The sequence below is a fragment of the Salmo trutta genome, chromosome 14 (genome assembly GCF_901001165.1).
Source record: "Salmo trutta chromosome 14, fSalTru1.1, whole genome shotgun sequence".
NCBI lineage: Eukaryota > Metazoa > Chordata > Actinopteri > Salmoniformes > Salmonidae > Salmo > Salmo trutta.
In genome coordinates this window covers 56,377,206-56,394,767 of record NC_042970.1, presented here as the reverse complement: position 1 = coordinate 56,394,767, position 17,562 = coordinate 56,377,206, and positions in this window count along the sequence as shown.

The window sequence follows — 17,562 nt, the reverse complement described above, 5'->3', positions numbered from 1 at the left end:
TGAGTTTTTGCATGTAAGCAGGAATTAGGAGGATAGAGTTATGGTCAGATTTGCCAAGTTAAATGGGCAAAGGAAAGCCTTGTATGTGTTTCTGTGTGTGGAGTAAAGGTGCTCTAGAGTTTTGTTGCCTCTAGTTGCACAGGTGACATGCTGGTAAATCTTTTGGGCAAAACTGCATTAAAATCACCGGCCACAAGAAGCGCCGTCTCTGGATGTGTATTTTCTTGTTTGTTTATGGACCTATACAGCTCGTTGAGTGAGGACTTAGTGACAGCATCGGTTTGTGGTGGTAAATGGACAGTTAAGAAAAATATAGATAAACTCTCTTGGCAAATAGTATGGTCTGCAGCTTATCATGATGTACTCTAACTCAGGCGAGCAAAAACTCAAGACTTCCTTAACATTACAGATCACTCACCAGCTGTTTTTAACAAAGAGACACACCCTCCCTCTCTCAGCTTACTTGAGGCCGCAGTCCGATCTTGATGATGCATGGAAAGCAAGGTATATTATCCATGTCCTTGTTCAGTCACGACTCTGAGAAACGTAGGATATTACAGTTCTTCAGGTCTCCTTGATAGGATAGACTTGAACGGAGCTCATCCAGTTTGTTCTCTAGTAATCTTACGTTCACCAACAAAAACAGAGAGCAATGGCGGTCTACATTCTCACCAACATAGTCTAATCATGGCACCACCTCGCTTGCCTCTCTTTCACCGCGACTACCTCTTTCAAGTCCCAGGGATCAGGGCCTGGTCCGGGGTAAGCATAACATCCAGAGCTGCCGACTCGTAAAGTAGAAATCTTCACCCAAATCGAGGTTTAGTGATTGCTGTTCTGATATCCAGAAGCTGTTAGTCATAGGAAATTATGTTGGAAACATTATGTACAGAAAAAGTTAATATCAGCAAGAAAAAAAACATACAAAGTAGCAGAATTGGTCAAGAGCCCATAAGACGACGGCTATCCACTTAAGCGCAATCATTTCCCACCTTATTGTCATCATATTTCACCTTATTCAAGCGTTTTCCCAAGGTAGCAGTAGTCTCTAATTTTTACATTTGCATGGTGTTCTGAGTACAGTCTGGAATGTCTACATTCCATGTGGAGGACAGAGAGCACTGACCTCTGCTTCCCCTGACCCCCTGCCAGTCTCCAGATGACCACATCCTCAGCCTGTCTGACTTTTAAAGAGTTTCACTTTGTCACTTTATTAATTATGCATGGCCAGAAAAGCCAAGTCACCCACTCAAAAAGTATATACTGTATTTCTCCTTCTGCCAACTTTCCTTCATGTTTTTAGTTTCATTAATTTGCAAACAGTAAAAACAAATTACAACATGAAAATAGAACACAGTGAATGTGCAGGTCAAGCCAATCCACCAAATATTGGCCTAATAGTTGCATCTATGATTGTCAAAATAGAAGGCTACTTTTCTCTCTTACTCTACTGTATATTACATAGCTATTGTTTATTTCACTCAATGTCATCAGCCTCAATATAAAACCCAAGGTGATGTCATGATATGAGACAATGTTATTGTGTTTGCGAATTAAAAGGCCTGTCTGTTTGTTATTTGGAATGTCTTCAAATTATTTTAATTACATTTCGGTAATTAACTCTCCTTGCACAAATCTTGAAACAGTGTGCATATCACTTGAAAATTATGCTTTCATTAAAATAATAAGCTGTGTTCACAGTATAATGCCATTTTATATTGCAAACGTTTAATCGAAGAAATTATCGGATAAACTAATAAGAGGCTGTTCCAGTAAGAGTGATTCAGACATCTCCACACACTTTACAGACCTATTGCCTTTAGTGAGCTATTTCACAGGGTTTCATTCTGTTATAAAAGTACAGACTGAAGACTAACATGAGAGCTATACTGAACAAAATACAAACACAACATGTAAAGTGCTGGTCCCATGTTTCATGAGCTGAAATAAAAGATCCCAGAATTTTTCATACGCACAAAAAGCTTCCTTCTCTCAAATGATGTACACAAATATGTTTACGTCCTTGTTAGTGAGTATTTATCCTTTGCCAAGATAATCCATCCACCTGACAGGTGTAACATACCAAGAAGCTGGTTAAACAGGGCACAATAAATGTACTGGGAACAATAAAAGGCCACTCTAAAATGTGCAGTTTTGTCACACAACACAATGGCACAGATGTCTCAATTGGCATGCTGACTTCAGGAATGTCCACCAGAGCTGTTGCCAGATAATTGAATGTTAATTTGTCCATCATAAGCCACCTCCAATGTCATTTTAGAGAATTTGGCAGTACGTCCAACCATGTGTAACCACGCCAACCACGCCACGCCAGCCCAGGACCTCCACATCCAGCTTCTTCACCTGCGGGATCGTCTGAGACCATTCACCTGGACAGCTGATAAAACTAATGAGTATTTCTGCCTGTAATAAAGCCGTTTTGTGGGGGAAAACTCATTCTGATAGTCTGGGCCTTGCTCCCCAGTGGGTGGGCCTATGCTTATCCATGGCTGCACCCCTGCCCAGTCATGTGAAATCCATAGATTAGGGCCTAATAAATTTATGAGTGTGCAGCTTTTCCTTCTCTTAGAAAGCATGTAGGATATGCAGGATAGGCCCCAACACTGGTCAATCAGGTGAGCATGATCAACAGGGTTGTGGGATGTAGCACATCTGGTGAAGTCAGGGCAGGGGTCAACAGCTGCATGCATTCGAAACAGCAGCACGGGATCAGCAGCACAGATCCCTGTGGGACACCGCATGTGACTGCAGATTCCTTCGATCTGGACTGTACACATGAAGAACTTGTTTAAGAAGCAATGTTCCTAGCTTTGAGCATCATGAACCTTTGCCCTGCACTAACCAGAGAAACACAGTCTACCTCGCCTTATGACTTTCTACCAAGCACAGTCTTTGCCAGCCGTGATTGCTTTTTTGTGCTGCTATGAGGCTTTTCTAAGAGAGAAAAACATCCCAAGAAAATATTATTGAATCCATAAGGTCAACAAAGACACCCCATGACATCATTTTCTGGAATTTTCCAAGCTGTTTAAAGGCACACTCAACTTAGTGTATGTACACTTCTGACCCACTGAAATTGTGATACAGTGAATTATAAGTGAAATAATCTGTCTGTAAACAATTGTTGGAAAAATGACTTGTGTCATGCACAAAGTAGATGTCCTAACCGACTTGCCAAAACTATAGTTTGTTAACAAGACATTTGTGGAGTGGTTGAAAGGCGAGTTTTAATGACTCCACCCTAAGTGTATGTAAACTTCCGACTTCAACTGTATATGTGTGTACAGTTGTAAACTTCCGACTTCAACTGTATATGTGTGTATATATATATATATATATATATATATATATATATATATATATATATATATATATATATATATATATATGTGTGTGTGTGTGTGTGTGTGTGTGTGTGTGTGTGTGTGTGTGTGTGTGTATGTATATATATATATATGTATGTATATATATATATATATATAAATATATATATATATATGTGTGTGTGTATGTAACTGATGTGAAATGGCTAGTTAGTTAGTGGTGGTGCGCGCTAATAGCGTTTCAGTTGGGCGACGTCACTCGCTCTGCGACCTTAAGTAGTTGTTCCACTTGCTCTGCAAGGGCCATGGCTTTTGTGGCGCGATGGGTAATGATGCTTCGTGGTTGTCAGTTGCTGACGTGTGCAGAGGGTCCCTGGTTCAAGCCCAGGTTGGGGCGAGGAGAGGGACGGAAGCTAAACTGTTACATTGGTGCCGTGACCCGGATCACTGGTTGCTGTGGAAAAAGGAGGAGGTCAAAAGGGGGGTGAGTGTAACTGATGTGAAATGGCTAGTTAGTTAGCGGTGGTGCGCGCTAATAGCGTTTCAATCGGGTGACGTCACTCGCTCTGCGACCATAAGTAGTTGTTCCCCTTGCTCTGCAAGGGCTGCGGCTTGTATGGCGCGACGGGTAACGATGCTTTGTGGGTGTCAGTTGCTGATGTGTGCAGAGGGTCCCTGGTTCCGTGGTTACTTTTAGATTTGTGTGTATTGTTAGATATTACTGCACAGTTGGAGCTAGGAACACAAGCATTTCTCTACACCCGCAGTAACATCTGCTACGTATGTGTATGAGACCAATAAAATTGGATTTGATATGAATATAATGTGTTCGTTCACGAGTTACCAACATTACTATTTCAGCTTACTACACCATTTCCAAATGCTTATAAATGCATTTGTTTGTATTGGAATTGGAAACAGATTGCACAGCATTTTGGAAAATCATGTAGTCATATTTTTTCAGTCAGTGAAAATAACATGGGACCATATTTTGTCTGGAAGATGCATGTTTTACGTATCTCAACAAAACATGTGGACCTTTTTTCTTTGTTCTATTCTTATGAGATTTGGTGCATACTAACCATAGCCATTGTGTGTCTCTCTTCTCTTTTACAAAAAAGTAATTATAGGTACCAAAGGAATCTCTATAATCCATTCCATCACAGTGACTGCAGTCGCAGTGAGCCAGTCATTGAACTTATCATTGCCATTTTATTAAACGTTAATTTAACAATTTCATCAAGAAGGTCTTGAATGCAGGGATGTTGTTATGTACTATAATGTTTCCAAAGTGTTTTTCAGTTGGAAGCTGTTAGTTATTCATCGTTGAGAAAGTCGAAATTTGGCACTACAGCAGGCTTTAATCTGGCAAATGAAAACCAGTGTGCAGCAATTTAGACTTGTACATTTACTTTGGAGACAGAGGAGCAATGAAAATCAAGCACAGTGTTATCAGTTAGTATAACGTTCTTACTCAACACTTCAGGGTTATAAGTAAAGTGTCGGCTGTGTATTTTCCTCTACACACAATGCTGAAAAGAATGGATGATGATGGGTTGAATAAAAAATTATGGGGGGGGGCTCTTGGAAGGGGAAGGTATGGATTGGCTTTTGAAAACAGCTTTGTGAGATTATCTCTTCCCTGTGCTGGGAGTAAAGCTTGACAAAGGAGGAGAGACTGATTTCAAAGCTGGGGCGACTTAGCTTGCTTGCAGTTCTGTCTCCTGCCTGTTTGTTCACCGATCCTGTCTGTCTGTGTGAGCACTCTATCCCTCTCCTCTCTCTCCCCCTCTCCTCTCTCTCCCCCTCTTCCTCCACTTCTCTGTCATTCACTTTCTCTCGTTTACTCTCTGTTCTACAGACGTGCATGGAGTGAGGCGATATGCTTATGCCATCAAATTTGGAGAAGATTAAAATAAAATTCAGGGCAAATTCTGAGCATGAAGACTTTGCAGACGACAACCTCCCCGAAAAGAGAGATTGAAACACCTTGAGGTGCATGCAGGCTTACGTTTAGCGTACCCCGTCAGAGATCAAGCAGAAAAAGAGCCGCACTGAGAGACTCACCTGTGATGTAGTTGTTCAAGCTTCCTACACGTCTGGACGTGTGATGGAGGGAACAGAAACTTAGCCCTTTGATTCTACCACTTAATATTTGATGATCTGCACCTCTGTGTTTTGACGAATGCCTAATTATGAATTTTAATTCTCATGCACTTTGTTCTATGGCAAGATTTTCACAAAAATGCATGAATTACAGAAACCACGAGAGAGAGACTGTTAATGGATTTGGAAATTGTGTTTCTGAGATGGAATTCATTTAGCTTTAGATGAGGGAGATGGCACATACTGTAAACACCATTTGATCAGACAGTGAGTGAGGAGAAGGGATTCACACTTTGATCAGATTTGCCCCACTTTGAGAAATGGTTCAAAATGTAACCGGTGAATGGTTAAGAAATGGAGAGCAATAGGTTTAGGGAATACCACAACACGCTACCTTTTATAAAACTACAACAACAGAATGAGTTCTTGCCTCTTTGTAATTGGATTGTACAGCAATGAGTGAATACTGAGTCTTAAATATATGTATGAGCGATGACCGAGCGGCATAGGCAAGATGCAATAGATACAGTATACATATGAGATGAGTAATGTAAGAGATGTAAACATTATTCAAGTGGCATTATTTAAAGTGACTAGTGATCCATTTATTAAAGGGGCCAATGATTTGAGTCTGTATGTAGGCAGCAGCCTCTCTGTGTTAGTGATGGCTGTTTAACAGTCTGATGGCCTAGAGATAGAAGCTGATTTCAGTCTCTCGGTCCCAGCTTTGATGCACCTGTACTGACCTCGCCTTCTGGATGGTGAACAGGCAGTGGCTTGGGTGGTTGTTGTCCTTGATTATATGTGATACAGCCTGACAGGATGCTCTCAATTGTGCATCTGTAAAAGTTTTTGAAGGTTGTAGGTGACAAGCCAAATTTCTTCAGCCTCCTGAGGTTGAAGAGGCACTGTTGCTCCTTTTTCACCACACAGTCTGTGTGGGTGGATCATTTCAGTTTGTCCGTGATGTGTACGCCGAGGAACTTAAAACTTAAGGTTACAGAGTCTGGTATCTAAAGCTAGGCATACATTGGATGATGACAAATATCTTAACGTCGTGGGAGCACTCGCATTATGCAAATTGTCTGCATAATGTTGTCATCCTGAAGTCTGAGACCGGTGTGCTCACATTACACGGGTTTGCTCACATTGCGACCTGTTTAGACCCCTCCTACTTTGTGTATGTAGCCGAGAAACGGGGGACATGTTTCATCGTAGCACCACCCTCACTACACAAGGTACGGACGAAAATGGCTGGAATGTCAGAAAAATAATCTGTACCTAAAATGCGGATCAGGAGAGTGTAAAACCCATAATCTCACGTCTTTCACCCACTCCCATTATGCGACATACGACGTCTTGGTCAGAGCCTATGACGTTATGAATTACCTGCGATCCATGAAATTTGTTGTGGATGCCATATCGTGGCAAAATCACAGTTTAAAATTGTGTAATGTATGGCCAGCTTTCTGCACTTGATAGGTACTTCCAAGCCTTGATTCCAGGTTTTATCAAAGGAGTATAGTTAACAGAGAAAGTAATTCCAGATCTCTTAACTTTACCTAACATTCACCTGGAAGTTGAACTGTTATGCAAGTGTTTAAAAATATAGAATTCGTGGCTACACAGTTCAAACAACTTCCAACATTTAAAAACAATGAATTAGATTAAAGAAGCACTATGCAGAAATTGCTTCACCATTTCCCCCTGGTTGCTAAAATTCTAACAGTTTGCCTAATTGTTGTGACAAAACAAGCAAGTATAGTGTAGCGAATCATTGTACCATCTAAACCACTGTGAAATATGTTTTCCATAACCAAAAATAAAGCTCAAATAGAACAGATATACTGCTTCTTAGACTGGCTTTCAATGAGAATAACAGATCTATAACTCACATTTCAATGTGGATTATGTCATGTTACACAAAAATAATTTACCATAACTTTTGAGTCCTCATTTCCTTTTTACTCCATCAGGGGGAGACAGTGTGACATACTAACAAACTTTGCTCACCTGTTTCCAGAGTTTGCTTTCATATCTTCTGTAAAATAATGCCAACAGCTCCCAAACTGATAACATTTAGGTTGGAATGATTAAAAAAAAATCCCTTTCCTATTTTCTCAGTGGACTCATTTAATGCAAGTATAATAAATACAGTTTTCAACTTTTATGCATCTCACCTGATCAAAATAAAATGATCAACCATATTAAAATGCATGGACTGCTGACCAAGAGACTGAGTCAGGTGAGTATTGATATTTAATATCTGTATGAACCGCTCTGCCAGGCCCGTCTGTCAGATTAGGCTCCTGCTGTTCCTGGCTCTCTTCTCTCCCCTCACTACACAGCGACACTGAGCCTCTGCTCAAACGAGAGACAAGCATTAGCCTCGGCAATCTGACAAATCCTAATTAAAGTCCCGAAACCGCAGCACCGAACCCAACTGTGCTGTTTCCCTTCAACTTCGAGAGGGATTTACGACAAGCCTGATCCCAGAGACCGCTGTCAACCCTCTCCTGGGCTCAAAGTAATAATCTGGAGAGTCGAGAAGTAAATAAATAAAGAAAACACAAACAGCCTCTCTCTCCCCCTCCAGTCAGTCTGCCTCTGGAGAGTGAGGAGGTCTCCTGCTCACCTCTCTCAGTGAGGGGGTGAAAATGTGCTGGGAAAAGGGAGCACTAAACGTCTCAATCCGGCCCTTTCAGAAACAGAAGGGGAGATTACCGAATCCTTAATGGTCTTTAGGGCTTAGTTCACATTATTTGTATCAACATAAAATAAGCATCCGGAAACGACGTTAACCCCGTGTTGTCTGCTGGGCTCAACTCGGGCTTAAAGATAACAAGGACTTAGCCAAAGCCTACCTCCCTTAGTGCCAGCTTGTATTCCAGTTGACCCTAAGAAACTAGACTTCACAATGCATTACTCAAGGTCACATTCGGATTTTGTTTTATCTTTAATTTCAAATGGGGGTGATCTGAAAAGTTCTAATTTCGATGACTTATCCATAAAAGCTCTGAGTCGATCCAAAATGACACACCCATGATGCCACTGGACATAGATCTGATAGGAGGAATATACTCCCTTAAATTCAATATTTACTGTTTGGTAACTTTTATAACTTGTACTTGCAGACTACATTACTGTACGCTAATGTAAACATATAAGCACTAGATTGTCTTGATTATTGTAACAATGTAGACCCAACTCTACTCAAGTTACCTGCACTTTTGCATGACTTTACTGACTTTAACTATTTGTGCAGACATGCCTGTGCTGTAGGAACAGTATAACGCCGGGAGCTGTGGGACACTGGAGTCAGCAGACTGCCACCCAAACGTCTGACTGACAGACTGGACTCAATGTCCTCATTAGGTGGCTGACAGTGGCCATATTGTGTTGTCTCCTTTGGCATGAGTTTTGTAATCTGGTCCTGAGATTTTGACTCGTATGACATCCTGTGGAGTTTCCATGCACTGGAAAATAGGCCAGCCTGACATGTTGAACAAGTCCAGCATATTTCGATTGTTCTGCGAGTCAAACTGAAATGGAGAGTGTTTTAACCACAGGAGTTGAATAGAATAATGCATTATGTTCTGTGCTTCTCCTGGCCATACTACAACTACAGAAAGTGGAAACTACACTGAACAAAAATATAAACGCAACATGTAAAGTGCTGGTTTTATGTTTCATGAGCTGAAATAAAAGATCCCGAAATATTCCATGCGCACTAAAAGCTTATTTCTAAAACATTGTGTGCACAAATCTGTTTACTTCCCTGTCAGTGAGGATTTTATCATTTTGTCAAGATAATCCATCCACCTGACAGGTGTGGCATATCAAGAAGCTGATTAAACAGCATGATCATTACACAGGTGCACCTTGTGCTGGGGACAATAAAAGGCCACTCAATGTGCAGTTTTGTCACACAATACAATGCCACAGATGTATCAAGTTTTGAGGGAGAGTGCAATTGGCATGCTGACTGCAGGAAGGTCCACCAGAGCTGTTGCCAAACGTCGTTTTAGAGAATTTGGCAGTACCTCCAACCGGCCTCACAACCGCAGACCATGTGTAACCACGCCAGACCAGGACCTTCACATCCGGCTTTACTTACCTGTAATAAAACCCGTATGTGGGGAAAAACTCATTTTGATTGGCTTGGCCTGGCTCCCCAGTGGGTCGGCCTGGCTCTGAAGGGGGTGGGTCTATGCCCTCCCAGGCCCACCCATGGCTACACCCCTGCCAGTCGTGAAATCCATAGATTAGGGCCTAATGAATTTATTTCAATTGACTGATTTCCTTATATGAACTGTAACTCAGCAAAGTCTTTGAAATTGTTCCATGTTGCGTTCATATTTTTGTTCAGTATACATAGGACATCGTTTGGACTATAGTGTTGATAGGGTTCAGTGAGTTCTAAATTCAAATTGATTTCAAGTGATTCATCAATCAGCTGACATTTGATTTATTGTTAAGCTTAGCAAGTCTGTTGGCTAGCTTTGATTCAGATGTAAGGTTTAACATAACACCATTTTTGGCACCTTTATAGACCCATTGCCTTACTCCATCTCGACATGAAGACACACAGTGCCTTCAGAAAGTATTCACACCCCTCAACTTTTTCCACATATTGTTATGTTATATTATTTATATTTGAACTTTGAACTTTCTTCAAACTACAAATCTACCATTCCAGTGTTTTTCTTGCTATACTTTATTTACTTTGCCACCATGGCATTTTTTTGCCTTTACCTCCCTTATCTCACATCATTTGCTCACATTGTATATAGTCTTTTTTTTTTCTACTGTATTATTGACTGTATGTTGTTTACTCCATGTGTAACTCTGTGTTGTTGTATGTTGTCGAACTGCTTTGCTTTATCTTGGCCAGGTCGCAATTGTAAATGAGAACTTGTTCTCAACTTGCCTACCTGGTTAAATAAAGGTGAAATAAAAAAAATTGAAAAAAAATGTTACAGCCTGAATTTAAAATGTATTAAATTTAGATTTTTGTTCACTGGTCTGAAAACAATATCCCATAATGTCAGTGGAATTAGGTTTTTTGAGATTTTTACAGATTAATAAAAAATTAAAAGCTTAAATGTTTTGACTCAACCCCTTTTTTATGGCTAGTCTAAATAAGTTCAGGAGTAAACATTTGCTTTACAAGTCACATAATAAGTTGCATGGACTCCCTATGTGTGCAATAATAGTGTTGAACATAATTCTTTAAACGACTACCTCATCTATGTACCCAACACATACAATTATCTGTAAGGTCCCTCAGTTCAGCAATAAATTTCAAACCCAGATTCAACCACAAAGACCAGGGAGGTTTTCCATTGCCTCACAAAGAAGGGCAGCTATTGGTAGATGAGTAAAAAAAACGGATATTCATTTGAGCACGGTAAAGTTATTAATTATACTTTGGATGGTGTATCAAACATATAAGCGTCCTTCCTAACTCAGTTGCCGGAGAAGAAGGAAACCACTCGGGATTTCACCATGCCAATGGTGACTTTAAAACAGTTAGAGTTTAATGGCTGTGATATGAGAACTGAGGATGGATCAACAACGTTGTAGTTACTTCACAATACTAACCTAATTGACAAAGGGAAAAGAAGAAAGCCTGTACAGAATAAAATATTCAATAACATGCATCCTCTGTTTGCAACAAGGCACTAAAATAATATTGCAAAAAATGTGGCAAAAAAATGCACTTCTTGTCCTGAACACAAAGTGTTTGTTTGGGGAAAATCCAATACAAAGCATTTCTGAGTACAACTCTCCATATAGTGGTGGCTGCATCATGTTATGGGTATGCGTGCAATCGTTAAAGACTGGGAAGTTTTTCAGGATAAAATATAAATGGAATGGAGCTAAGCACAGGCAAAATCTTAAAGGAAAACCTGGTTCAGTCTGCTTTCCACCAGACACTGGGAGATGAATTCTCCTTTCAGCAAGACAATAACTTAACACGCAAGGCCAAATCTACACTGGAGTTGCTTACCAAGAAGACAGGGAATGTTCCTGAGTGGCCAAGTTAGTTTTGACTTAAATCTACTTGAAAATCTATAGCAAGACCTGAAAATGGTTGTCTCGCAATGGTCAACAACCAATTTGACAGAATTTGAAGAATGTTGAAAAGGAATAATGGTCAAATGTAGCTGTGGAATCTAGCTGTGGAATGCTCTTAGAAACTTACCCAGAAAGACTCACAGCTGTAATCGCTGCCAATGGTGCTTCTACAAAGTATTGACTCAGGGGTATGAATACTTATGTAAATTTGATTTCTGTATTTCATTTGCAATACATTTGAAAATATTTCTAAAAACACATTTTCACTTTGTCATTATGGGGTATTGTGTGTAGATGGGTGAGGAAAAAATATATTTAATCAATTTTGAATTCAGGCTGTAAGACAACAAAATGTGGAATAAGTCAAGGGGTATGAACAGTGATGCCAATTTAGCAATTTTGTTGCTGGATTTAACAACTTTTCAGACTACCCTGGCAACTTTTTTTTCAAACAGCACCCAGCAACAAATAAAGCTACATTTAAACATTTCTTTGGAACTTTTAGCAACTTTTGATAAGTGACTCAAACGCTAAAATGCACACATTTCCCCTCTAAATGACACAAAAACGATTTTCTCTGTCACATACTCAGTCACAACACACGTGCCTGGCTGCAAAAGTGCATTGTGAGTGACGTCAGCAGCAGGCGCTCAGCTCATGCACAGGCAGCAGCAGGCCAGCAGCAATTTCAGAAAATTGCAAATCATTGTTGGCTGACTGCAGTGTTCGATGAGACAAACCCAATGAATATAGTTGGTCACGAATGTTTGATCTTGAACAGAACTTACAACATCAATCAACATGTCTCAATCAAAATTGTACAGCCAGAAGTACAGAAAAGAGTGGGAGTCTGTTGCTGAATTTAAAGGGTGGCTGAAGCCATTAATTGGGGATGATTGTCGGACATACTGTGCGTACTGAAAATCAGATATGCTTGCAAAAATGTATGACATCAAAAAACCTTGTGCTACAGCAAAGCATATAAATAAATCAAAACCATACAACCCCGCAACGCAGTCTACATTACCACAGTTGGTTAAGAAAGTGGATAACTGCAAAAGCGCAGAAGCTACTATGGCAATGGCCATTGTGGAGCATTGTTTGCTGCTAGCATGCGACCATTTAGGTATGGCTTGCAAAGCTGCCATTTCAGATTCTGTGGCAGCAACAAACTTCCAAATGCACCGCACCATGTGCACAGAAATGATTAGGGGAGTACTGGCTCCTTATTTTCTCAAAAGAGTAACATCAGATGTGGGGGATGAAAAGTTCAATCTCCTATTGGATGAGTCCACTGATGTCAGTGTCTCGAAATACCTGGGTGTGGTGATTCCATATTTCAGTGCTAAAAAAAGAACCGTTGTGTCCACATTTCTCGGGCTGGTTGAATTGGAGGGGGGCGATGCCAGATCAATAGCAAAGGCGGTAGTTGAGTTTTTTGAGAAGTGTAACCTTCAAAAAGAAAATATTCAGAGTATTGGCACTGATAATGCGTCCGTGATGACTGGGGTGCACAAGATCTTAAAGGAAGAATTTGGTACTCATCCGCTGTGTGTGTCATTCTTTACAATTGGCTGTCAGTGCAGCATCCAAAGAAACCATCCCTAGGAGTGTTGAGTACTTAAATCAGGGAAACCTACAACTGGTTTTCGATTTCCCCAAAACGGCGTGAGGCGTACAAAGCAGTGTATGCCACCATTAATTGTGGCCAGAAACCCCTGCAGATCACCAAAGTGTGTGCCACACATTGGCTATCAATTGAGTCTGCGGTAACTCATATATTGAGCCAGTGGGAAGAACTGAAACTCCACTTTTGAGTTGACCAAGGCCAGTGAGCATTGCTACATGCCGGATGTGCTCCACGCCATGTACATGGACAAGACCAACTATGTCTACCTGACATTCTTGAAATCAATCCTGTCCAACGTATAAGTTGCAGTGTAGTCATTTGAGGGAGAGCAAAGAGATCCTGTCAAGCTTTTGGACAATCTGGTACAACTCTTAACATCAATTTCCAGCAGAGTAGTCAACCCTATGGCAAAAATTGATGTCCTGAAGGATGCCATCGATGGACTTTTCAGTCCATCACCATACCTTGGGTACCTTTTCGAGAGCATGGTGTACCAAATCAGTCTTGCGCCAGAGGACGAAAAGGTCATTCGGAGACAGTGCATCAACTACATTGTTGCTTCAAGCAAGGAGCTGCAAGCAAGGCTCCCAGACAACCTAGAAGCCTTGTGAAACATGGCCTTGTTCAGTGTTAAGGAAACGCTAAAGCACAATAAAGGCACCACTGTTATTATTAAAGTAGCTGAGCTACTGGGGTACCAGCTCCAAATAATTGATCAAATTGTTTCCCAATGTAGAAACATCCATCTGTTTAGGTGGGACTCAACTGAAAATACAGTCGAGTTTTGGAGTGAAGTGAATAACTACACGGACTCTTCGGGGTTAAATCCATTTGAAGAATTGTGCATAGCTGCACTCGCTGCCCTCTCCTTGCCACACTCAAATGTGGAGGTTAAACAGCTGTTCAGCCAAATGAGTGTGGTCAAGTCAAAGTTAAGAAATAGAATGTCACTGCACACTCTCAACTCCATACTCCTGGTGCAGTATGAACTGAAGCTGGCTGGTGATACCTGTTACCAGCATAAACTATCAAGTGAAGTTCTGCAGCAGTTTGGCACCACAGCAGCATACAGCTTTAAGGCCACTCCATCCTCTTCTGCTGGTTCAATGCAATTGGACAATGAAGATGAAGAAGATTTCCTTGCCAATCTATGATTCATCATATTTACAGTACTAATGCAAGGAGTGGACTTTCTGGAACTGGCGGAGACACACAGTTGATGGTGGCAGTGTGCACTGCAGTGTGAGCGAGAACAGTGGCAATATCTGGAGGAAACCATTGAGCAGCTAGCCAGCCAAGCAGCACAACAACCTGGAGAGAGCTGGAGAGAGATGCCTAGCGCACACATCATTATTTGAGTTAAGTTGCTTGTTCAATAAGACAGCATATATACCTTGTTATTAGCTTGTACCTATAATTGTTGATCAGTTAGGTAGCATGTTAACTAACTACCAATACACTGCTTAAAACTATAATTGTTCAGAATATGTAGGTTTACTAGTTAAAGAAAATAAATAAAATGTAATTGTTCAATAATGTGTAATTGTCCAATAAAATAAAAATATCTGATCATATAAATGTGTTGTGTTTATATTGCATTTACAAATAAAAATATGTGATAATAAACAAACAAATCTAAACTAACAAATGTCAAATCATATTTTTCGCAGAGATGGCCAATCAATTTGAGTAACGTTATTGTGTATTCTACGTAATGATGCCATTTTACGTTATTACGTAATGACGTCATCACACAATGACATCACAACGTCAATTAGTAGGCAACGCTGGGAATTAATACTTTCTGAAGGCACTGTAGCTTTATCTAACCCTGGTCTGTTTCCCTTGACTGAGACTGTGCCATCCTTCTCTTGTCAAAGAATGAGCTGTGTTATATTATAATCTTGATTCCAGTCGAGGAGTCTTCACCCAAGAGGACATGTTGGGCTCCTGCCTGTGGAGAAGATGGATGTTCAACAGTGAGACCGTGATTGAATCATTCCTCAGCTCAAGGTTGTGCTCTCCATGTGCTCATGGGACAGGTAAATAATTACATCCATTTGATCCTCCTCTCCCAGGTTAACCAACAACAAGTGTTTTAGAGTGATGACGGCCTACAGCTCTTTCTAATAATCCCATGACTGATCGGAGTGAGATTCAGGCTTTATACGAGGTTAAACTTGAATGTATTCATGAGCTGTCATAAGGAAAAGATAGTCGTTAGACGGTAAAGATTATGACAGTAACCGACTAACCTCAACTGGGTGATGGGTGATATGTTATTAAGCGTTTTTACAGAAACGGCATTGAACAGTATCTAATGTTACAAAGATCATGCGTTGTAAATGCGTCAAATTTGTACAATCAATGGGTTAAGTGACTTTAAGTGCACCTGTCTATTTCTAACACGAGAAATGTTCCAGTGTGTGAACAAACAACTTCATAAAAAAATGAAAACAACTTGTGCTTGAGTCTTGTACACTAATTGCTAAACATGCCGTTGTTTGTCATTGTCTAATGAACAAAGATAGGTGATTCAAAAAGGGTGTTCAATAAAGAACAAACAAAGTAACTCCAGTAAGGTCATCGGAATACCATAGAGAATGGCTGGTAATTCTGTTTATCCCATTTATGACGTACCAGAGAGGGCCAAGAAAGATCTAGCCTGTGGCACTCATTTGCAAGTTTGATGCAGCTAAACAAACAGATGCCTTCAAACCACTTCTGTAGACTTGGCCGAATGCCAGGGAGAAGCATATCTCATTAAACCCATATGATAAACTGCTCAACGTATAACAGATGTTCATGTTTCCTTTCCATTTCAACTGTCGGTCACTTGATCATATGTTCATAGGATGCTTCATTAACTTTCGGATGCTTCATTAACTTCGGCTACAGCTCTGGTGAACGGTGTCTTTAGTTTCACATCTTACTTGTATATTCTCCTGCATGGACATAGGTGTTCATGTCCTACGGTGTCCATATTAGGACAGCCTCAATCTTAGCAGGACTTTAAGATTGAGGCTGTACTAATATGGACACTAATCCCCCTTTTAAAAGAACCAGTCGAGGTATGACTTGGTTTTGAAGTATCTCCATTGACCTTGTTTGGTATTTAATGTTGTGTCTACACACTTAGCATCATGGTGGTCAAAGGACAACGTTTGGTAACACTCAGAGGTGGAATGTGTACTGAAATATCCTACTCAAGTAGAAGTACTGTTCCTATAATGACATTTTACTCAAGTAGAAGTAAAACTACTGTTGTAAAAAAACTCAAGTGAAAAGTACTCAGAGTAAAAGTAATTTTTAGTTACTATTAAAATAAAAACATTGATCTTGATAATTAGCTAATATCCCTAAGGTTACTTGAGATTTGTTACACATTATCTTTTCCATACAATAAATAGAAAAAGGTAGAGGAAATATAGTATGTACAGTATGAACTGCAACAAGGCACATCTGTATGCAAAAAAACTAAGGACTGGTCAAAAATATACTATTAACATTTGAAAATAGCAACAAATGTATTTTGTAAAAGCAATACATAATAAAGTGCATAAACAATAAATAAACAATACCCATTCACACTCTGTTCCTCACTCACAAACTCCCTCACTCACCCACACAATGCCAAATGGGTAGTGCCAGGGCAAACTGGACATGCCTAAAAGATTCTATGTAAAATTAGCTATAGAGGCAACAACAGAAACTCATGGAAATGCTAAATGAATGAGCAAGCCCCTGAAATAGAAAAGTGGAAATAGATGTTGAATTAGATTGATCAACTATATATAGGCTACACCTACAGAGTATATTACGGTATGTAGTGTTACTTCAGCAAAATTAAAAGAGTTCTGTTCTAACGCCTTCACTTCTCTCTGAATTTGCTGTGCAGTTACAGCAGGAGCTGATTTTCAAAGTGAATCGAGTCTATCCACGCTCGCTTTGCAGTGAAGAGCGGTCCAGCACACCTAAAGAGACGCTTACAAGTGGCAGAGGCAGGCAGTCCTGTGCCCAGTTTGAGAGACAGCTTCTTAATGTACGGAAAGGAATGAAGCAAGTCCATCTTGTCTGACACAGAGACAAAGTACCTATCCAGCTCCCCTGTACCTTGTGACCTTTTGAGCATCAGTGATGAGAAGAATCATCTTTATCAGATGAATGCTGCCTCTGTTGCTCTGTCTCGTCCTCTATCATTGTGTCAAGATGATGCTTCAGGTAGACCAAACCAGTATAGTGGCAAATGCACAACATACACATATGTAATATTTCTACTAATTCTGACATTACAATAGTCCAAACACAGACTTTCCATACTTGTTATTCTCAGATACTGAGACTGAAGTGAGTTTGACAATGTTCTTTGACCTAAAAAGTTGTCTAATGTTGAGATGAGTC